Genomic DNA, 24,454 nt, shown 5'->3' on the forward strand with positions numbered 1-24,454 from the left:
ACCAGCAATGAATAACTGGAATTCAAAATTTTAATAATAATAATAATAATAATAATACCATTTATGACATCAAAAAAGGAAATACCTAATACTATGCTCAGAATGTTTGTGACCATCTCCCTTCCCCCATCCTGCCCCATTCATTTGTTGAAATCCTAACCAAGATATGATGGTATTAGGAGGTAAGACCTTTAGGAGGTCCTGAAGGTGGAGTCCTCACGAATGGAATTAGTGCTCTTATAAAAAAGGTCCCAGAGAGCTTGTCTGCCCCTTGTATCATGTGAGGACACAGCAAAAAATACTGGCTATGAACCAGGAAGAGGGCCCTCATCAGAATGTGACCCTGCTGGCAACTTGATCTTGGACTTCCCAACCTCTAGAATTATGAGAAATACATGTTTGTTGTTTATAAGCTGCCCAGTTTGTAACATTTTGTTATGGTGTAGCTGGGTCACCAGGGCACGAGAGCACCTGGCTCTGGGGGGTCCCAGGCAGACCAGGTTTAGCCAATCGCCACTGTAAAACCAGAAAGACATTTATTTCTGTGAGGCCAACACCTGGAAACCTGCGGTCTCAAAGACTGTCTCTAAAACGCAGAAAATACTTACAGGTTTATATAAGGAAAATGGAGCAAAGGTGGGTGGGTATATGCAGGTAGGCAGTGAAGATCAAATCCATCATTGTCTTGGAGTCATTCACGGACAGATCTTGTTGGCTCAGGGGAATCCTTATTGCTTGAGGGGGTAGTTTCAGTTCCCATCATGGGATGCTTTGCCCCAAGCCAGGAGACAAAGTGGAAAGAAGAACTCAACTGGAAGGTTTGAGGTCAAAATGGAGGCAACCAAATTCCTTTTTCAATAGCAGCCTGAATGGACTAAGAAATCTAGGTACAGATCTAACAAAATATAATTTGTGTGGTAAAAATGTAAAACACTGGTTAATACATAAAAGATGACCTAAATACATAAAGAGATGCACTGTGTTCATGGATTGGGAGACTCAGTATTGTTAAAATGTCACTTCTTCTCAGACTGATCTATAAATTCAATACAAACATAACCAAACTCCATGCAGTATATTTTGTAAATATGGACAAGCTGATTTTTTAAATTTAGAAGTGGTTCAGATGTAAATGACAGTGTATATCCTTGACAGGAACATTTGCACTTGTTTTGTTTTTTCTTGGATGTCGTATTTCAAACACAATTTATTAAAGTCAATTTGACACAGTTTAGCAAATAAGGCCAATACTATTTTAACTAATACTCAGATTGACAAATTGAGGATTACAAGCATCACCCAAATTAACTGTCATAACTCATGTCCATATATGTCTGGTTTTATTTCAGTACCTTCTTTACAATCCTTTAGATTATTTGTCAGCCCCATTACAATAGGATCCTAATCACTAGAGCTTAATATTTACTCTGGATAGGTGGTAAAAGTTCTCCCACTTTGTTGTATTGAATTTCCCCTCTATGCTACTTTGGATTCTATGACTCACACCTCTATAAGTCATTTGCATTTGACTCCAATGCAAATGGTTGTGTGTGATCGTCACCATGATGTCAACGCCTGGATTTCCTGGCTTTTCCCATTATCCTACATTCTTTTTTTTTAAAGTTTATTTATTTATTTTGAGGAGAGACAGAGAGAGTGAGCAGGGGAGGGGCAGAGAGACAGAGAGAGGGAGAGAGAGAGAATTCCAAGCAGTCTCCACAATCTCAGTGCAGGGCCCGACACGGGGCTCGAACTCACAAACTGTGAGATTATAACCTGAGCTGAAACCAAGAGTCCAACGCTTAACTGACTGAGCCACCGGTGTGCCCCCCACTATTCTAGATTCTGATGCAAGTACCATGTGGGAGGCCATGAAACAAGGCTTTTCCATCCACTCCTAAAGAGGCCAAGCTATCTCCCCATGATGCCAAATTTGAGATAAGAGATGCCAGGGAGCTGACAGATAAATTCCTTCTCTTTTCCTTTCCTGCATGGACTTCTGAGACAAGGCAATTTTGTACAGTCTGTTCAGAGACAGCCTGTGTGGCTAAGCGACAGGCTGTGTCTCCTTATGTAGCAGTGGCTAGTTTCACAATGCATTATGTTTGATTCCCAGTTTTTTCCCTGCTTCAAATAGTTTTTTTTCTTTATTTTCTACTTTGATACTCAAACTCACAATAAAGAAGTTGTACTTAATGTTTTTTCCTCATACTCTTTTGTTATTAAAATTTTTTTAATTTTATTTTTGAGAGAGAGAGAGAGCAGGGTAGGGACAGAGAGGGGGGTTCATAGAATCCAAAGCAGGCTCCAGGCTCTGAGCTGTCAACACAAAGCCTGATGTGGGGCTTGAACCCACAAACCATGAGATCTTGACCTGAGCCGAAGTCGGACACTTAACCAACTGAGCCACCCAGCCACCCCTTCCTCATACTTTTTTCTAGGGAAATTTGACTAAGACCACTATTTAAGCTATTTTTTCCTTTTGCATTTCCTACAAATTCATAAATTCCTACCGCACAGTTTGTCAAGTTTCATCACAAATAATGTTATTAAAAAGCAATCTGAGAATAATCAATGTCACTAAATATTGAGTACTTCAATTAATTGATATGGTGTAACTCTCCCTTTGAGGTTTTTTTTTTTAGTGTCAATAAGTAAATATTTAATAATCTTTTGATAGATTTACTTCTAGGTACATTATATTTTTATGTTACATGACTTATTTCTCATTCATTGAGCTTATGTATAGAAGTACAGTAGTTTTTAGATATTGATTTTAAATCCTATATGCCTGTTAAGCCGGGTAATGTGTGTTTGCAGAAGCATGAACATGTGTGTATGCACACACACACACACACACACACACACACAGACACACACTTGGCATTTTAGGCTATCTAGACTCTCCAGTAAACATATTAAATAGAAATGGTGAAAATGGAATCCTTGATTTATGCCCAATCTTTAAGGAAATAAAAAACCAACATTTAATTGCCATTTTTGTTCAGTTTTTTGTACATATATTTCATCAGTTTGAAAAAGTTACATGGCACTTCTGGTTTACCAAGAAATTTTATCATGAATGGAGTATAAATTTCATCATATGCTTTTCCTACATAATATAATAATTTCAGTGATTGAGTTTAAATTTCTGTGATAAACCCAAAAGAACAGGATGTAATATTATCCACCCATGCTGTGTCATCTGCTTTGCTTATATATTCTTTAGGATTTATAGGAATACTGGTTTGTAATTTTCCTATATTGCTGTTATCAGATTTTGACTCAAGATTATACTCATTTCATATATTGAATTTTAAAATGTTCATACTTTTTTCTGTTCTCTGATAGATTTTTTACATAAGGTGAGCAATATTTCTACCTTGAATATTGGATGGGACTTAACTGATGAAACCATCTAGTCAAAAGGAGCATTTGTGAAGAGTTTTGCTTATTTGTTTGATTACGCATACTAAATTTGTTTCATAGTTCTAGAATTATTTGTTTGTTTAAATTTCTACCTGTGTCAGTTTGGGTCATTATATTCTTAGTTCACCCATTTAATTTCCATTTTTTAAATTTGGGACATGAAATGACTCATAATACTCTTTGGTTCGTTGGCTGATTATCTGCAATACCTCTAGCAATGTTGTCTTTATCTCTTCTGACTTTGGTTATTTGAATGTTCTCTAACATTTTTACTGTTGACTTATTCCATAATCACTTCATTTTGATTACATATTTCAAAACATGGCTTTTTTGATCCTAATCATTGCTTATTTTCTACTTTACTAATATGTGTTTTCTCCATGATTGTCTCCCCTCAACATTCTCCAGGTTTACAGTGCTGCTTTTCTAAATCTTTTTTTTTCTCTAATATGTACATTTACCTATTTTAAATTAATTCCTTAAGTTTATTATATACTATTTTTATTAACATACCTTTGAAATTACTTAATTTTGAATGTATTATCCTTTTTTTCTTTTTCTTTTCTTTTCTTTTTTTTTTTTTTTTTTTGCTTTCAGGTTGATTGTATACTTTTACTATTATAATCCACTTCTCCACATACTGATTTAGGAGTTATGTAGTGTTTTTATTCTTTTAATGTTACCCCAGTAATTACAGCTTGTAGAACACTTCCTGTATACTTCTCATTCTGATTGCATTAAGCCACCTACACACTCTCAAGCATGAGTAGGGGAGAGCAGAAAGAGAGGGAGAGAGAGAGAGAGAAAAACCCAAGCAGGCTCTGTGCTATCAGCTCAGAGCCTAACATGGGGTTCGAACTCACAAACCTATGAGATCATGACTTGAGCTGAAACCAAGAATTGTACACTTAGCCATCTGAGCCACCCAGGCACCCTAACTTCAATTTCTTGTTGTCTTTCCCGATGTCTCCAATCAAAAACTCAGTTTTCGTTCCTTCCAACTTCTTGGCACTACGTATGTGAATCAAATTCAATTGTAAATTACCTTTCTTTGAGCACATGCCATTTTTAGTCTCCTAAAGAATATGCATGAACCATCTTTGGTTAACCATCATGCTTGGTTAATTGCCTTGCACATAGTAAGTGCAGTAGAAATGTGGAAAGATTGATTGAATAAATGAATAAATAAATGAATGAATCAGTTGGCATAGGACGATGCCACATTGTCCTTGGCTGATTGGAAATTGGCATCCATTCAGTGAACACTCTAAATTGTTTCCACAACAAAGTAACATGCTTCATATAGTAGATAGTCAGTGATTGATCCTATTAAATTGGAACAGCACCTGTTTCTCTTTTAATGTATTTTCAGTGCATATCCACCATGCTTGATAATGCAGGCTTTAATTGTTCTAAATTGGTTTGAGTCTACTGAAATAATAAATGAGGTAATTTTGTCTTCAAAGACAATGGACTTTAATGAGAATATTTCTGTATCTGGCAATTTGCAGTCATAATTTATTTATAGCAAGGCTTATGATTCATCATTACAATTTCTTTCAAATTTTGTGAGAAAAATCATCTCTATGAGTACAAGAGCCTTATTCTGGCAGCTGTTTTTCACTAGCTGATATTTTCTGCAAGCTCTAAACTTAACATTAGCAGCTTTCAGCTTATTTTTTCTTTGTTTACATTTGAAATATGTTCACCCTGTAAAAACAGTCTCATTATAAGAATGCAAGAAAGATACATATGCAGTTGAAACCAGGCCTGTTAGCAAACTCTAGTCTTCTCTTACCCTAGGTGAGTATGTTGGTAGGAGGTTTCCTTCCCCTTTGGTGAGAATCTATAAAAAGAAACTGGATCAAATTATTTTTTTTCCAAAGGCTCATTGTGCCCAAAGGGTTTCTCTACAAGCCATTTGCTTTGTGAAGATTTAGCCACTTGCCAAAGGTTCTAAAGAAAAAACAATGACTTGTTTTTTTCAAGTAATTGTAATCTCTGGTTGCCAGAGAAGGAATGGGTCAACATTATTGCAGCGCTATAGTAGTATATTTAACCAATTTCAATCTCTGCTTATTACTTTCATTCTATCTGTGTTCATTTTGTGACAGATCCATCATGTATCTATAAGGCAATTCAGAGGCTGGGGAATACCTACATAATGGCTAACTGCCTGAGACTTTATAGCACTTGGGAGACAATAAAAGGCCATAGCATAACAGAAGGAGATGGAAGAAGAGGATGACTGTTCAACTTACTCCCTCTTCTTGCAAAAGTATCTAGCTAAACTGATGCTCAATCTATGGAGGTCATATTAATTTTGACATCAGTTTATTTTGACATTAATTATTTAACATTAATTAACACAGACACACACATACACATTCATACGCACACTCTTTTGTCCCATCTGTATTGAAATTAATTCCTGTAAATGTTAAATAGAAAAGTCAGGACTTTCCTTAGGAGATGAGTCAAGTAGTGGCAGACACCCTTTTTGGCACAGTGCCATGTGGAGAACATGCACACTCAACGCTGAGAAGACGCATTCCAAACCAAAGATTGAGAGGTTGGAGTTTTAGCCTCAAATTAAAACAATAAAACAAACACATAAACATGCAAAAATGAGACATGAAACAACCATGGTTTGTGTGAGTGCATGTCTGTCTAATATAAACAAATGATAAATGTAACTTAGCCCTTGAGATGATGTTCTTTATAGACTGATAACACAAAGTAGTGGGGATAAAACGTACTTTGGAGTTGGACAAAATTTCCCATCGCAGATACATTACTTATTAGTGTTGACAAATCACCACACCTCTCCGAACCTCAATTTCCTTTTTATGGTAACGGGATTTATAAACCTATGTCATAAATGAATGAGAGAATTAATTGAAATGACATGTAGAAAGTGTTTGGCATATAGGAGGCATTTAGTTATACTTGTTCCATCTCCCAATTGTAATTGAAAATAAAGAACTCAATTGCATTGAGAAATGCTTGAGTATAGGAAGGTTTCAGTCCTCAATATGGACTATCTCAAACTTATAAGATTTAGGACTTACCACCATTGCACTATAGTCTTTCCATACAAGAATCATTCTGAGCTGTTTCTTGTCTGCGTCCTTACTTTTAATGATCCACTGACCCTTTAAAACTTAGTTTCAATTGTTCACCTTCACCTCCCTGCCCTATATTTAAAGTTTGACTTTACACTGGGTTCTAAACTTTAAGCTATTGACGGTGCTTTCATTTTCTTACCTGCCCCTAGTTGAGATACATCTGTTTCTATCTTCCCCCACCACGAGCCCTCAGAGGTTTTTTTTTCCTCCAGCTTAAGATACATTTCTATATTCAGATATGGAAAATTTGAATATCCTTGGTGGTAGACAGTGGGCATAGATTCAATTTGGAGATTAAAATTCTCACTTATTATTAAATTTATCATTAGGTTAAACACAACTGAGAGTCAGAAGTTAATGAATATTATGGAAGATATGGAAGAAGTAAAAAATGCTGCTGCTATGGAATTCATTTTCTAGGTTGTCAGGTAGAACTTTCAAAAACTGTTATAATAAAGTGGATTTTTTAAAATATAAATGCAATTTGTGGCCAGAATCATTGGGAGAGCAGAGCTAAAGTGCATCCTGGAAGAAAAGCAAAAAGCAGCAGTCATGAATGAGAAGTATGCAGGAAGATGGAGTAATTGTGAGCAGATGACACATCATAATCCTAAGCATCAAAATGGAAGTTGCTCTTGCATTTACTAGAAGACAACTCATTCTGGGTGGATTTCTTCCTGAGAGTAGTCACAAAGGGCCAGGATTCTTTAGGATAGTCTCTTTGACATCTATATTTTGCTGGAATATTTGGCAATGGGTTAATCCTCCAAATTATTAAATTTTCAGGCTAAAAATTACCAAATAAATGGTGAAACAGACATATATCACTTTTTCTGGGATGTAAATTAAGACAGTATAAAGATGATTTAAGAGGTAAATGTCATTACTATCTGTACAAATTAAAGTAACTTTACTTTTTTTATGATCAATGGTGCAAAATGGAACTGATCATATTTAAATAACTTTACTGTGGGGGAATCTGGGTGGCTCAGTTGGTTAAGCATCCGACTTTGACCCAGGTCATGATCTCATGGTTCATGGGTTCGAGCCCCATGTCAGGCTCTGTGCTGACAGCTCAGAGGCTGCAGCCTGCTTCAGATTCTGTGTCTCCATCTCTCTCTGCCCCTACCCCACTCACACTCTGTCTCTCTCTATCAATAAGTAAATATTTAAAAATTTTTAAAAACCTAACTTTACTGTGGACATCCAGTTTTCCAACACCATTTGTTGAAAAGACTCCCATTTCCCCATGTGTATTCTTGGTACCCTTGTTAAAGATCAGTTGACAATTTGTCCATGGTTTTATTTCTGGATTCTCTACCCTGTTCTGTTGGTTTAGGTGTTTGCTTTCATGCCAGTACCATGCTGTTATAATTACTATAACTTTGTGACACATTTTGAAATCAGGAAATGTGATTACTCAGCTTTGTTCTTTCTCCAGATTGCTTAGTTATTTGGGGTCTTTTGTGGTTTCACATGAAATTTGGGATTTTTTTTCTTCTATTTTTGCAAAAAAAAAGTTATTGATATTTTGATAGAGATTATATTGAATTTATAGATAAGTTTTGGTAGTATGGACATTTTAACAATATTAAGTCTTCAAATGAGCGCAAGATATTTTTCCATTTATTGGTATCTTCTTTAATTTCTTTCATCAATGTTTTGCATTTTTTAGTGCACAGGTATCTCACCTCCTTGGTTAAGTTTATTCCTCAGTATTTTATTCTTTTTGATACTATTGTAAACAGAATTTTTTTTTCTGAGTTTCTATTTGGATAGTTCATGGTCAGTATATAGAAATACAACTGATTTTTTCATGTTGATTTTGTATCATGAAACTTCACTGAATTTTTTATTAGTTTTAAAAGTGTTTGGGGGGAATCTTTAGGGCTTTCCATATATAAGATCATGTCATCTGCAGAGATAGTTTTATTTCTTGATTTCTAATTTGGATGCCTTTTATTTATTTTTTCTTACCTAATTGCTTTGGCTAGGACTTCCAGTACCATGTTTAACAGAAGTGGTGACAGTGGGCGTCCTTGCCTTGTTCCTGATCTGAAAGAAAAGTTTTCAGCTTTTCCTATTGATTAAGATGTCAGCCATTGGCTTTTCATATATGGCCTTTATCATGTTGAGGTGAATTCTTCCCATTCTTAGTTTGTTAAGAGTCTTTATTAATGAAAGGGTATTATATTTTGTCAAATTCTTTTTTTATCTATTGAGATAATTGTATGATTTTTGTCCTTCATTCTGCTAACATGGTGTATACCATTAATTGATTTTTGCATATTGAGCCATTCTTGCATCCCAGGGATAAATCCTGCATGTTCATGGTATACAATCCTCTTTTCAGTGAATGGTTCTGAAAAATCTGGATATCCACATGCAAAAGATGCAATTGTATCCTTACCTTATGCCATACACAAAAATCAACTCAAAACTCATTAAACGTTAAATGTAAGATCTGAAACTGCAAAATTTGTAGAAGAAAACAGGGGAAAAAACTTCATGGCACTTTTTTTTGGCAATGATTTCTTGGACATGACACTAAAAGCACAAGCAGAAGCAGCAAAAATAGATAAGTGGAACTTTAATGAAGTAAAAAATCTTTTGTTCCACTAAGAAACAATGAATGGTAAGAAAAGGCAGCCTAAAAAATGGGAGAAAATACTTGCAAACCCTATATCTGAGTAAGAGTTCAAAATCCAAAATATATAAGAACTCCTACAATTCAATATCTTATTTTTTTAATTAAAAAATTTTTTGTTTTAGGGAGAGAGACAGAGAGAGAGATAGTGGGGGAGAAGGCCAGAGGGGGAGAGAGAGAGGGAGAATCTCAAGCAAGCTCCATGCTCAGCACAGAGCCCAACTTGGGGCTTGATCCAATGACTGTGATATCATGATCTGAGTCAAAATCAAGAGTCCAATGCTCAACCACTGAGCCATTCAGGAGCCCCTAAGTTCAATATTTTAAACATCAAATAATTGGATGAAAAATGGGCAAAGGACTTGAATAAACATTTCTCCCAAGAATATATACAGATTACAAACTGGTGTGTGAAAGATAGTTATTGATCACTTTGAAAATGAAAATCAGAAAAATAAATTTAATGTTTATTTATTTATTTATTTTGAGACAGAGAGAGAGAGACAGACAGAGAGAGAGAGAGAGAGACAGAGAGAGAGAGAGAGAGAGAGAGAGACACTGAATCTGAAACAGGCTCCAAGCTCTGAGCTGTCAATGCAGAGCCTGACACAGAACTCGAACCCAAGAAATGTGAGATCTTGACCTGATCAGAAGTCAAATGCTTAACCAACTGAGCTGCCCAGGTTCCCCTGCAAATCAGAAAAATCTATAAAGCATCACATTTTATCTACCTATATCTACATATAAGCTATTGAATTGGTGACCATGAGTATTTACATTTAGTCTAATGGATTCCTCAATTCTGTTTTAGCAAAATAATAATGATAAATATTGGTAGAGGAGTTAATGTGACTAATTGCCCACTTCATCTACCACTGCGGATGGATAAATCCCTAGTAAAGAAATGATTGCAGTCAAGAGCATAATCACCATGCCCCAGAGATCTCTAAAGTCTTAATCAAAATTCTTTTTGTTAAGTCATTTTTAACCCCCACCTTTGTGATTTGAAAAATAGTGTCATGATCCACTGGAGAGATATTTTATTTTATTTATTTATTTTTTTTTTAATTTTTTTTAACATTTATTCATTTTTGAGACAGAGAGAGACAGAGCATGAATGGGGGAAGGTCAGAGAGAGAGGGAGACACAGAATCTGAAACAGGCTCCAGGCTCTGAGCTGTCAGCACAGAGCCCGACGCGGGGCTCGAACCCACGGATTGTGAGATCATGACCTGAGCCGAAGTCGGACGCCCAACCGACTGAGCCACTCAGGTGCCCCCTATTTTATTTTTAATCTTTTAGGTGTATGACACTTTCTGTGTCCCACCTGCTCTTTCATTCATTTTCCAAATATTAGCTCCTTTACTTCACACAAAATTTCCTGTGATGGGTGCTACTATTTTCCCCTTCAGAAAAGGTTACTGAAAAACCCGTGTGGTTAAGTAATTTGTCCAAAATAATGCAAAAATGGGGCACCTGGCTGGCTCAGTCAGTAGAACATGTGACTCTTGATCTCAGGGTGTGAGTTCGAGTCCCACATTGGGTGTAGAGACTACTTTAAAAAATTCAAAATTTGAAGTAAAAATAATGCAGCTAAGTTGCAGATCCAGAATTCGCATCTGCATTCTGAGTCCTTAGTCCAAATGTTCCCTGCCGCAAATCCAAGTTAAATTGCATTATTTGCTTATATATTTGTATGCATTCTTGTTGTTATTATATTTTAAGAAAAAAATAATTAATTCTAATGCACAGTTTTGACAATTGGAGGGGCCGTGCAATTGGTTTCCTTTAGTGTTAAGGCTGATACAATCACCAGCATCAATTTTCAAGCTGGCTAATGAGAAAGTGTGTTCCTCTATATTGTGTTCTATCTTCTTATTATAGTTATATAATTACTTACAGTATGTTTATAGGAAATTTGTATTCCCTTCAAAATAAGCACAGGTTAAAGACTCAGGATTTTGTAATGATAAACATCACAGTGTCTTGCCAAGTCTTTGAGTTACTACTCTTGCTAATAGCCCCATTAGCCCAGGAGCTAGCTATTAAGTTTTTGAAGATGGGGAAATAATACATTGATACATTGATACCACAGCATTCTAGAACTATGTGTAAGTGAGAGGTAAAAGATACAAAAACTCAAAACTTTCCAGAGCAAGAAGATCTGGAGAAAGGAAATAGTTACATTCCCGAGAAAACTCCAATTTCTGAGGAAGTGGAAACTCTTCTCTCCTATGGAATGAGTGAAATACAATCTAGATATATTTTCCGAGTTCTAAGATTAAATAAATGTGTGATATTTGGCTTCCTTCCAAAGCACTAGCATCTACTGATTTATAAATGACTTGGAAGTATATACATAAATGAGTGTCCAGAGATGAACATGAGTCAGCAAAGGATTGCGTCAGAGGAACCAAGGGAAGAGAATGTTTCAAGGAAGTTTTGTCAATAGCATAAAATATTCCTCAGAGATAGAGAAAACAAGTCCATTGAATTTTATACATTTGCTGTGGATATTTTTTTATTTCAAATATTTTCTTATTCATTAAAAACTGATTTTGCAACATTAACAAGTTCTAGAATTGGTGCAACTGTAAAAATTCCTATTTATAGGGAAATTGCCTAACATTATTATACCTTAATTTGAATGTTTGCTTGTAAGAACAAGCAGGGGTAGTAGGACAGCTAGTGGCAGTCAGTCTCTACAAACATTTTGGAGTCTGTATGGGGAGTAATTTGTGATTATTGCCAATTTCCTTGATAGCCTGAGTTTGGATAGCATCATTTTTGAGCGATGCGTTCTAGAGAGTCACCCGCTAGGAAAACCTCCTATGGAGCAGGAGAGCTCACCATGAGTCAAGGGCTAGTAGGCAGAAGAGAACTAATAATATCTAGTAATATCTTTTTACTGTACAGTGCTTTGTGCATACACTGGAAAAAATGTGTTATGCTGCAACATCGTCTAAAGGGCTCAGCATGAACACCATAATGAACGCACACTGTAATGTACTGGACTGTGTCATGCCCTAGTACATTTGAATAGCTGTTTTCCTCCCCTTGATATGCTGCCTCTTCTCCACATTTCATGTGTCAAAAATTAACCCCATTTCCTCCACTGGGAAGCTTTTCCTGACCTCACCGACTGAATTAGGAATCTCTTTATTTTCCCATAGTGTAGCTTGTGCATGATAGAATCAGAACAATCAGTTTCCAAAATAGATTATGAACTCTTTTAAGGCAGATATTATATTATTCATCATTTCATCCTTGTCTGCTGCCTGACATATTATGCACCTCAGCAACTATGGCTTAACTGAACTAACCTCCTAAAGTTGTGTTAAGAAAATATCAGTGTTGTGGGCAGCTTCTGAAATGGTTCCCAGTGACACCCACCTTCTCAAATTCGTACTCTTGTGTGGGCTGGACCAAGTGACTTGCCTTTGCAAAATAGAATACAGAAAAATAAATGGGATGTCACTTTTGATATTAGCTTTAAAAAGATCTTGAATTCTATATTGCTCATTATTTCTCTCCTGCCCTTTTGTTTGCAAGCTCTGATGAAATAAGCTCTAAGGTTGAGAGCTACACTTTGGAAAGGGCCACTTAGAAAGGTATTTAGGGTGTTCTCCAGTCACCATCCAGTGAAGAACTGAGACCCTCAGTCTACTGACACACGAGGCTATGAATCTTCTCAATAACTTGTAAATGATCTTGGAAGAGTAGCCGCCCATTCAAGCCTTAAGATGACTGCAGCACAGGATGCCACCTGATTACAGCCTTGTGAAAGGCACATGGCCAGAGGACCCGCAGATAATAAATGCTATCGGTTTAAGCCACTGCATTTTGGTCTATTTGTTGTATAGCAAGAGCTAAATTACATAACTATTAAGCCAAAACCTAATATACACCCCCAAACAATTCATTTTTGTTACACAGATATAAATCACCTTGATATGTTATGTGCAAGACCTGGAAAGTGAAACTTTCTCATAGGCATCCAGACACAATAGTGAACTATAGCAAAAGAGAGTCTATGTCCCATAGAATGAGAGTGTATCTTAGCATTTGCATTTCATGTTCTTGAGAATTGATTAGAGGATGTGCCACGAGAGTAAAGATTAATAATTCTTTACCAGGTATGATCATAATTTGGGATTTTTTTACAGTTACATGTTAAGTGAGGGACAAAGAGTCTGAGCAGTTTTTGAGAGTATATGACAAAAGAATTATATATCAAGAAATACAACATACCTCTGCATTCTCAAATTTAGGTCCTTTCTACTGTATTATGCTGTCCAGCCCCAGGTGAAATACCGGTATTCCAAGCATATAGCCTAGATTTATCTATAAATGATTCAACTAGAATTTTGTGGAGCTAACATTAGTATCTGAGTTTCTACTTGTTTTAGAATTGAGTAAGGAAAAAGACTGAACAATAGGACCTGATTGTAGAGATGGAGACAAAATTGCGTGCAGAAGAAATTGTTCTATTGGTTATGACGTAGCTGGACAGCAACTTTGAGTTTCACCTTGATGGCCTCTGTATCGTATTTCTTTGGTACATTGAAGAGAGATAAGAGGAACAAAGCTCAAAATAGAAACAAATAGATCTCTTAAAGGTAGACAATACCAAATTGGACATGGAAAGTGATGGTGACAAATCATTGAACACATTCAATAAAAACCACACTGGAACACAGCACAAGTATGCAATGGTCTACATTGTATTTGTTGAAGCAGAACATATAATCCAAAATATAAATCATGTCACAGGTTAATATTATGACAAAAATTACTTCAACATAGAACTTACTATATTTATACATCTAAGTAAGATTTTTAATTAAAAATAATCATTTTATTTTATTTATTTTAAAGAGAGAGAGAGCACAAGTGAGGAGAAAGGGCAGAGGGAAGAGAGAGAGAAAGAGAGAAAATCTTAAGCAGGCTCCACACTCAGCATGACATCTAAAGGGGGGCTCAATCCCACAACTCTGGGATCATGACCTGAGCCGAAATCAAGAGTTGGACGCTCAATGTACTGAGCCACCCATGTGCCCCATGCTTTTTTAATTTTTAGAAGAACCCTGTGAGAGATATCTTGTTATTTCCATTTTACAGGTAAGAAAATGAAAACTTAGAGAGTTTTCATAAATTACAAAATTATGCAAAACCTAGTTAATTGATATAGCAAAAGGGGTATAGAATTTTAGTTCTGGGGTGATAGATAAAAATTTATTAGAAAAGTTGGGGCATGGGTTGGAATTTGAAATGCAGGATTTAAAGAAACAAGGAGGGAACAGAGAGAAAGCATATGGTGATTTTTATCAGGAACAACAACGTACAGATCATTTAGGGAACAATGGAGAGCCTGTGTCAAATGAGAGAATAATGTCCCTGGAATGGCAAATCTAGACTTTTGATTTTGTTCATTTTGTTTTCAATTAATAGAAGAGATGAAAATTGGGATGAAAAGAATCCACCGAATACTGGTTTCCTCATCAAATTCATCTCCTCTTACTTATTATTATAATGCTTCTTATTCTATTTTCTCTTATTTTATCAGTGAACTTTGCATCATTTGATGTTTCCTACAAAAATATTTCTAGTTTTCAATAGTATCCCCTTCAACATTCACTTTCTTCTGAGTCCATAAACCTTAATTAAATCTTTAAATATTTTCATTGCTGAGAAGCTGCTAAAAATACAAGTAATAAGGAGGAAAAAGTAAATGCTTATTATTCTTATTCTTATTCTCTTTTTTCAAGTTCCCTAACTGAATTTATTTCATGAGTTTGTCCCTCATTAATTACAGTTGGCAATGGATTCATTGTAAGATTAACTAAGCAAAGCCAAGACCATTAATTTGTAAGTAACTTCTATTCATTCTTCATTTATACTGCTGCATATAAGGTCATGTTTTTATGCCAAACTAAATGCAACTATAAAAAGCAGGAAGACATTTATTAGCAAAACACTCATAAAACTCTTTGACCTGGTGGTCAGAGACTGCACAATATGAGGAGTAAAGCCACAAATTAACAAAGCCCTAAACTGTTATAAATTTCACAAATCAGGATGATGGAGGAACTGGGAAAGAGTCAAAGTAATTCCTCCTTTTTTTAATTTATTTTTTTACCTTGTTACATCCAAGTCTGGAATAAGTAATATATTTGAATTTTTCTGCCGAGTTTGTTTTATATTGTTACATTTGAATATATAGTAAAGGAAAAGAAAACAAAGGCTTTTTAAAACTAAAAAATTACATATCCACCATTTCTATTTTTATTTCTCTTTCATAAATCTCAACTTGAAGAAAATTCTTTAGTAATGAATGTGGTTTTAGCTCTTGACAAAAAAGTAAAATTATTTGTTTCTTGAAATAATGTCTGTTTCTATATATTTAATTTAAAGAAACTTCTCATTTGAAAGGGATCAAGTATTAAAAATATGAAAAAATATAGGTGGTTATTATTTTCAATAATCCAGTACAAAATATAAAACTTTTAAAGCTTAACTTAAGTACGTCTGGTCTAATTTGTTCTTTTCTCTCCAGAATCATGTAAGTCTAATTTTAAGGTACCTCTGATACAAGTAAGAAGATATATTATAAGATGGCATTTGATATTTCAGACACAAGACATTTCAGTAGAATATGCAGTGAAAAGTTTGAATTATTTCATTTCATGAAACTATTTGCCATTTGTCTGATTATTGCTAAGTAACAAATCACCTTGTAGCAGTATCTTAAAACTTTATTATTTGTTTTGCTCACAAATCTGTAGGTTGACTGGGCTAGAGGCATTTTTCATTCGGAGTCTTTTTTGCAGGGTGGAGAGTCTTTCTCATGTAGTTCCAGATAGGTGGTTGTAACTGGGGTCATTTCAACAGTTTCTTCATTCACATGTTGGACACTCAGACTTGAAATAATACAAACAGCTACAAACTGCTAAGACTCTCCAGGCCATAGTCTCACTCTTTCTTTCTCTCTTTGTACCCATACTTCTTACAAGGAGGCTGAAGCCTCCAAGAGCGTATGTCCCAAGATAAATTGGCTGAAACTGCCTAGCTTTTTCAACCCATCCTTGGAAGTCACACAGCATCTCTTTCACAACATTCTATTCCTTGAGACAACCACAAAGACCAGCCTGTTCAAGGAGAGGGGAGATTGACTCAGCCTTCCTATGGAGGATGAATCAAAGAATGTAAAAACATGCTTGAAAACCACCACATAATGTGTGCAAATTACTATCTAATTTTCTTTCTTCTCTTTCTACAGAAAAAGTCCGTTTTTGTTTAATAATGACCAATTTATGAGGTACTGACAACCAATACCTCACTGTATGTCATTGTTTATGATTACCACAAATGACTGAAAACATCTTTTACTCTGTGGGCCAATATTTCCACAAAAACAATAGGAAAAAAAGTTAAATTCAATTAAATGTGACCTTCAGTTAACCGATATAATCAGTAAGTAGGATAATTGATTTCCAGTGTTTGTTCAGTAAATATTTTTCTACTACCTAATATAGGCTCACTGATCAAGTGGATCAAACTACCAAAGAAAAACAAGAAACGTGGAAGTATACCTGAAACAACAGTGTTTTATTTTTCAAGGACAACAACTAAAAACCACATGAATTTTTAACTTAAGTTTCCATTTTAAAACTAGTTATTATTGCTAAACTAAAAAAAAGGAACTATAGAAATGGATTTATTTATTTGCTTATTTATTAAGTTACTAAAGAAGAGACAAGTACACTTTTTCAAAAAAATGTGTGAAAGATGAGAAAGCGTCTTTTACACAGTGGAAATACAAATGACTAACAAACAGGTTGGTTAATAAAACATGAGCTCAGAAAAGATAATGGGGAGAGTGAATCCAGATTGACTTCAGATAAGAAATTGGACTTGATTTTGCGGTGAAGAATGGACAAAATGTGGGTAAGCTGAGGGGATAAAAGAAATCAAAATCAAGGGAATAAATCTAATACTAATCTCCATTGTTGCCCTTAGTTAAGTATGTATGTATGTATGCATGTATGTATTTATTTAGAGAGAAAGAGATCATGAGCAGGGGAGGGGCAGAGGGACAGAGAGAATCCCAAGCAGGCTTCACACTGAGCACAGAGCCTGATGCGGGGTTTGATCCCATGACCCTGGGATCATGACCTAAGCTGAAATCAAGAGTTGAACCCTCAACTCTGAGCCACCTAGGCGCCCTGAGTTAACTCTTATAATTCCATTCTACATCAGTCTTTCCCTTTTCTGAATTGTTAGTGCATTTATACTAAGTGCCAAATCCTTGAGATATGTTTTCTCATCACTTTTTTTTTTCTTTGCTTCCCTAATTAAATGGTTAGCTCTCTAAGGACAAAAGCAATGTTTTCTTTAGTATCTTCCATTGCACAGTGCTGGGTGCATGGGACCTATTCAAGACATATCATTTAAGAGTTTGTTGATTGATCAAACAAACACCAAGCAAGGTACAATAAATGAATTACTCAGTACTGAATATAGACAGGACACCCAGACATACAAAATACAAAATATTTGCAAGGACTGCAAAATTGTCTTGTTTGCTCTTAGTTTTTATTTTGCTTTTAACACATTGATAAATCTAAGTTAAATTACAGTTCATAAAAACATTTAATAAAAAACATTATTGCCTTAAAAATATTTATTTTCCAATTTTCAGTATGGAACTGGGAAGATATAATTTTAATAATCTAATATTATGTATTTGTAAAACACCTTATTTTTTGTAAAACATTTTAAGAATGAAAATTATTAAAACTTATTTTTTTGAATAATATTTCCTTTCATAGTCACATGCATAGGATAAAGACAGACGTTCTATTATTTGCAAATCCATTTTCATATGTTGATTTAAAATGAAACTGTATGATGCATTGCACTATTAATGTTTAGAAATAACTCATTTGTCACATTTCCAGATGTGAGAAGATACCAAAAAACCCTATTTTTTTATTTTATAAACTGTCCAGTATAAAAACAAAGGAATGATAGTTATAACAACCAGTTGGTTAAAGTGGGTGAATCATTAATCCATATTGTTTATTTCCTTTCATATATGTGAAAGTAGTTGCCTTTTACTTTCACAGTATATAAGCTTGTGATATAAAAGAAGATGCTGTCAGCAGGAAGGCAAGAATGCTTGCTTTATAATGGAAAAGATTTACATTTTTTGGAGGGTAGTAGTGGGAAAAATGTGCATACCTATTATATTAAAAAACAGAAAATGAAACAGGTTTATACATATCCATATATTTTGCTTATTTAATAATTTGCATCTAATATTACATTAGGAAGCAGAGTGCCCTATGTGGATTCAATTCTAATCTCAGGAAGGACTTTTTCCTACTACTTTCTATAGGGAAAATACCTTTGTATGGGGAAAGATACCTTTAATTGAAGGTAGGTGGTAAAAGGAAATTGTATTTCTGAATGGGAAACACTCATTTGACATGCATTCACATCCTAGTTTTTTTGTAATGAAATACAAAAACACTGCAATGAGATGTAAGATAAATTAGAAACCAATCTGGAGGAACAAATCCTGCCACAATTACACCGGATTGCCCAATAATTAAACATATCCAATAATTTGTCAGAAACATGTAAAGTACACTAATCCAAAACATTAAATCTCATTGGGAAATCTTCCTTCAAACTGAAGCAATAATCAGTTTTTCCTTTTGGACACTGACAGAAAAATAGTTTTCTCTACTGAACTCTATTTATGGACTAAATGAGCACAAAGCAAGTAAGAAAGCTCAAATGCATGAATTAACAACTTCTAAAGCTATCCATTCTAACAGGGGTGAGGAAAGATCTCATTTTGGTTTTGATTTGCTTTTCTCTAATGATTAGTGATGTTGAGCAGTCACTTCCAGTTGGCCAGTTTGCCATTTGCATGTCTTTTTTGGAGAAATGTCTCTTTAAGTCCTTACCCATTTTTAAAAAATGTTTATTTATTTTTGAGATAGAGAGCATGAACAGGGAAGGGGCAGAGAGAGGGAACAGAGGATCTGAAGCTGGCTCCTCGCTGACAGCAGGGAGCCCGATGTGGGGCTTGAACTTATGAACAAAACCATGAGATCATGACCTGAGCTGAAGTCGGTCATTTAACTGACTGAGCCACCCAGGTGCCCCAAGTTCTCCCCTTTTTTACTGGGATAGAAATGTAGGATTTATCAGAACCATGAAATATGTGTTTAAAAAGTGAATGGTTGGTTGTGCAGGAAGCTTTCAAAGGATATATTTAATAATATAATTTTTATTGCTGTTTATATTATAATTAAGATATATTGAAAGTCACAGATATCCAAATAGCTAATGTCAAACAAAAAAATTATACATATGCATAAGTATATGACATGTATAGGGAGAAAAAGTGAATCAGGAATTGTAACACAAAAGACCCAGTCTTAGAAAATCCTTTAATGTCTCAATATACTGATTTTCTTCTAGATCATTGTTTGAAAAATATTGCTCATACATTTAGTGATTTTCAGGCATTTGGTGAAATGTAGGTGGAAACAATAGATTCTCCAGCTTTCTGAGTGATGGGGGAAAATAATATAAACAAGAGCAAAACAGAGAAAATATGTTAGACACGTACTCCTACAGCAATCTTTTAGGTATACTTGCCATATTTGTTGACTTGGTATTCAAATGTATATGCTAGAATAAACCTACTAGGCCATTCATTAATTCTTTCATTCTTTCAGTGAACTTATATCTTGTAGTTACTCTGTGTAGGCATATAGGAAGACAGTATGTTACAGAGATTAAGATAGGAAGGAAAAGCACCATTTAAGCAAATTATGAATATACAACACTGAATGTTCTAACCATGTTGATAAACAAAGCATTGAAAACACAAAGTAGACTGTGTTTGATTTTGCCTGAGGGTGTTGGAGGAGCTTTACAAAAGACAAAGCTCTAAGGTGCTTCTTAAAGAAGGAGAAGATTTACAGCTCTAGGCAGAGGGAAAAAATAGAAAAAAATATGAAAAATAGATTCATTCAAGGCCATTGTTGCTTTGGGTATGAAAATGTCCAGAAAAAAACTGTGGCATAAAGACTAAGAGACCACAGGACAGGAGAGGCAAATGTTAGAATACTTTATGTATGATGGGATAGAAGTTTGTTTTTTAATCCGTGGTAATTAGGGCCAAGAAAGTTATTTAAATAAATCGTGCTTGTGATTTTGAAAAAATCCTGCCAGTTATGTGTTCTAGCATGGGTGGGTTAACTGGTAGCCAGAAGGAGTTAGAAAAACTTATAGAGAGTTTGTTGCTGCAGATAGGGTTTGGCCAGTTAAAAAGGTAGCATATATAGTGGGAGGGAGAGAGTGAGTCATCCAGCAGAAAAGTAAACAGTCCTTGCTAGGATAAGTGGCCCAGCTCATTCTTCCAGCTACTGGTAGTGTGAATAATGACTCACAGCTTTCCATTGACGAGAGGAGCTTCTTCATACGAAGTTACACCCCCTTAGTGGGGGCAACTGGGTAGTCCACATCAAATGACTAGTCTATTCAGGGTTACAAAGATCCAGTACTCTTGACTCAATTCAGGATGACTTATAAGGGCTATCCCAGCTCTAGATCTTCCTGTGGAATTGTCAGAAGTCTGTTACAACTACACTGCTATTCAACTTCTGCTTCCAAGTTATCTCACTTCCCTCCTCTGTTACAGATACTAATGTTAAGAGTATTCTCCAATAAACACCTGCATAAAAAAAACTGGCTCCTAAAGAACTAAACCTGAGACACTGTGTTAGATGACGTAAACGTAGGAATACAGGGTGCAGATAAAATATATGGAGAGTAATTTCATAAGGACATTATTAAATATGAGATTTACTATTGATAAACAAGGTATATTTTGTCCTTTCCCTTGAAATATGAGAAAGTCTCTTGGTCTGTATTCTTCATGGGTGCATCTTGTGTTCACTCTTATATTATTTTAACAAATATTTACCAAGTTCTGTACACGAGAGACTGTGCTTGGCACTGGAGATATACATATTGAATAGAATATGGCCTTCTCCTATCAGAGATTTGGATTAATTTAGAATGGCTAAGGATCAAGGAAATAATGAAAGACCAAATGATCTGTAGTACTTAGTTCATGAGAGGGCTTCTTGTTGAGCAGAGATCCAAAAGATGATTGGAATCATTAGTGGCTTTTGGGGTTCTGTGTGGTATGGCTAGATTTGTATTTGAAAAAAAAAACACTTTGGTAAAACTATGGAGAATATATTGGAAGAGAATGTGTAGAAGCCCAAGTAAAAGGTAAATTTAATATTATAAGATATATATGTAGAGCAGAAGCAAAGTGATGACTATAGAAATTCAGATGGAGGGATAAATTTTAGTTATAATTAGGAGCAAAGACGTTATGAAACTTTGAACAACTTATAAAAGAAATGATGGATAAAAATGGATTGACTATGAATTTCAGGATTTTATCTTGAACTTTAGGTTATTTCTTGTTATTGCTGAACAAATAAAGGTAAACTAGAGGGGCACCTGGGTGGCTCAGTAATTTAAGTGTCCAGCTTAATTTCGGCTCAGGTCATTATCTCACAGTTATGAGTTGGAGCCCTGCGTTAGACGCTGCCCTGAGCATAGAGCCTGCTTGGGATTCTCTCTTGCTCTCTCTCTCTCTCTCTCTCTCTCTCTCTCTTTCTTTCTCTCAAAATAAATGAATAAACTTTAACAACAACAAAACAAGATGAAACTAGAGAATCCAGTTTGATAGATTAGAGAGGAGGTAATAATTGGTTCAGTTGGTTTTGGACAAACACATTAGAGTGCATGAGATCCCCAAAGGAACACATCATGAAAGAAAAACAAAGGCTGATGAGAGAGTAGCACAGAGTAGGACCAAAAAGAGGACTTGTGAATGACATTGCAAAGAAGCTGGAGGGAGGAGGGACTAGGTGAGGATAGAAAGATGATACTGTGGATTCCAGGGGATGAGCCAGATTTAAGAAAGAACATTGACCATTACTGAAAGCTACAATCAAGTAAGAAGAGGATATAAAAAAAAACAACAACAACTTTGGATCTAGTGATCAGAGAATTATTGCAAGACTTAATTAGTGTAATTTTAGTGAAATGATAGGACAAAGGTAAGAATTCAAGCACCGTGGACTAACAAATGATAGGTGATATGGAGAGATTATAATAAGTTTAGACTAGTTTTTGGTCATCTTAGAAATGAAAGAAAATAATAGGTAGAGAGATTCAAAGGTAAAGTTTTTAAGACTTATTTTTTATATTTTAATTTTTAAATCTGTTTTTTAATGTTTATTTATATTTTGAAAAAAGAGACAGATTATGAGCAGGGGAAGGGCAGAGAGAGACAGAGACAGAATCAGAAGCAGGCTCCAGGTTCTGAGCTGTCAGCATAGAGCCCGACGTGGGTCTTGAACTCACAAGCTGTGAGATCATGACCTGAGCCAAAGTTGGACACCTAACCGGGACATATTTAAAAGCAAAGGAGAAAAACTAGAAATGGAGGCAAGGGCTTATCAATATACATAACAAGATTTATGGCTGGAGAAAATTCCCAAGGTCAATAAATGATGGTGAACATAGCATACAGAGTAAAGGTGTCATACTTTAGATGTAGATATGTTTATTTCTTCTGAGACAAGAGGAAAAGAATTATTGATATGCAAAAGTTTATAAGTTGAATAGATTGAAGCATTTGGTGAGGGAAACCATACCCTGAAGACATTCATTTCTCATATGAAATAGAAAAAAAATATGTATGAAAAGAGAAGGGTTGAAAAGCTAGAGGGGGGATGTGAAAGATTTTCAATACTTCCTCTGAGTACTGTGAAAGATTGTGAATGGCTATAAATGGAGGAATTTTTAAGAGTCAGTGAGAAGTCATATGTGCTTATAAACCATTATTTTGTAGAGTTACAAAATTGTACAGTTGAATGATATTGACCAGCAATTTTGTGCAAAAAATAAATGGGAATTTGAACCATGGATAGGATTATTTGGACATCTGAAATGGAAATGTCCGCCTTCATCTTTTAGGCCATCACATTGGCCAAACACTGGTTTACACATCCTCTTTAACAACTGTATTGGGTGATTCAAGAGAAAATCCAGTGTGTGTGTGTGTGTGTGTGTGTGTGTGTGTGTGTGTGTGTGTTGGGTGGAATTTCTTATGATTAGAATAATTGAGCCTTTTTTCTCTAGAGAATGAAATATCTCTAAAGAGGGAATAGACACAGTTTGACTCAGTTCATAAGCAATCAAGAGAATTATCTGGTTAAAGAAGAGGGATTAGAAGGCCATGCTCCACAGTACACACAAACCATGTAGTCTCATATATTCATGAGACAGCCATCATGCAGCAAAAGCTAAGAGTGCCACTGGCAAGATGGCATTAGTAGCTCAGGAAAAACCCTAATTATTTCAGGGTATGTGTATTTGTGTGTGAAGACGAGGGCTCTCAAAACTAGTCTCAGACTTTTTTTCATAGATGAATTGTCAGTCCTCATCTTTTTGAAAGAATTAGTCATCAGTTCTATATAAAATACAACCAAATGCCCAATTGCTACTATTATGCTTCTCCCCTTGCCCTGGTTTATACCTCAAAAATTACTCCTATGTAAAGTTGTCATTGGATTTTCGAATGCAGGAAAGAAACTACAGGAATAAGCTTATATACCCAATAAAACTTATAAATGCTGCATCAAACACCAGCAAACCTTACTGCATACATGAAGGTTAAGACCACAAAAAAAAGTCTAGCTGTGCTTCTTGAGCTAAACTGTGGTTGCTGTGGAAACAGAGCTTAACTTGAAGGTTTTACAGTGTTGTGTATTGAAATTTCAAGCTGACTGTGCAGTAATGTCAGCTTTTTCAGTGAATAGATAGCATCAGTTACAGGAAATGGCATGAATGGAAGATAATGAGTTACTGAGAATGACAACATTAAATACACACACACACACACACACACACACACAAACATATGCACACACATCTAACTTTTTAGAAGCATACATAGATATTATATATCTCTTAAATATTCCATTTTTTTTCTTCTTTTAGTCTCTTTGGGCTGCCATAACAGAACACCATAGGCTAAGTGGTTTATAAACAATAAATATTTATTTCTCACAGTTGTGGAGACTGAAAGTACAAGATCACGTTGCCAGCAGATTTAATAAGTATCTGGTGAGAACCT

Source organism: Panthera pardus, unplaced genomic scaffold, assembly GCF_024362965.1.
Source record: "Panthera pardus isolate Hobbes unplaced genomic scaffold, ASM2436296v1 HiC_scaffold_6, whole genome shotgun sequence".
Classification (NCBI taxonomy): Eukaryota; Metazoa; Chordata; class Mammalia; order Carnivora; family Felidae; genus Panthera; species Panthera pardus.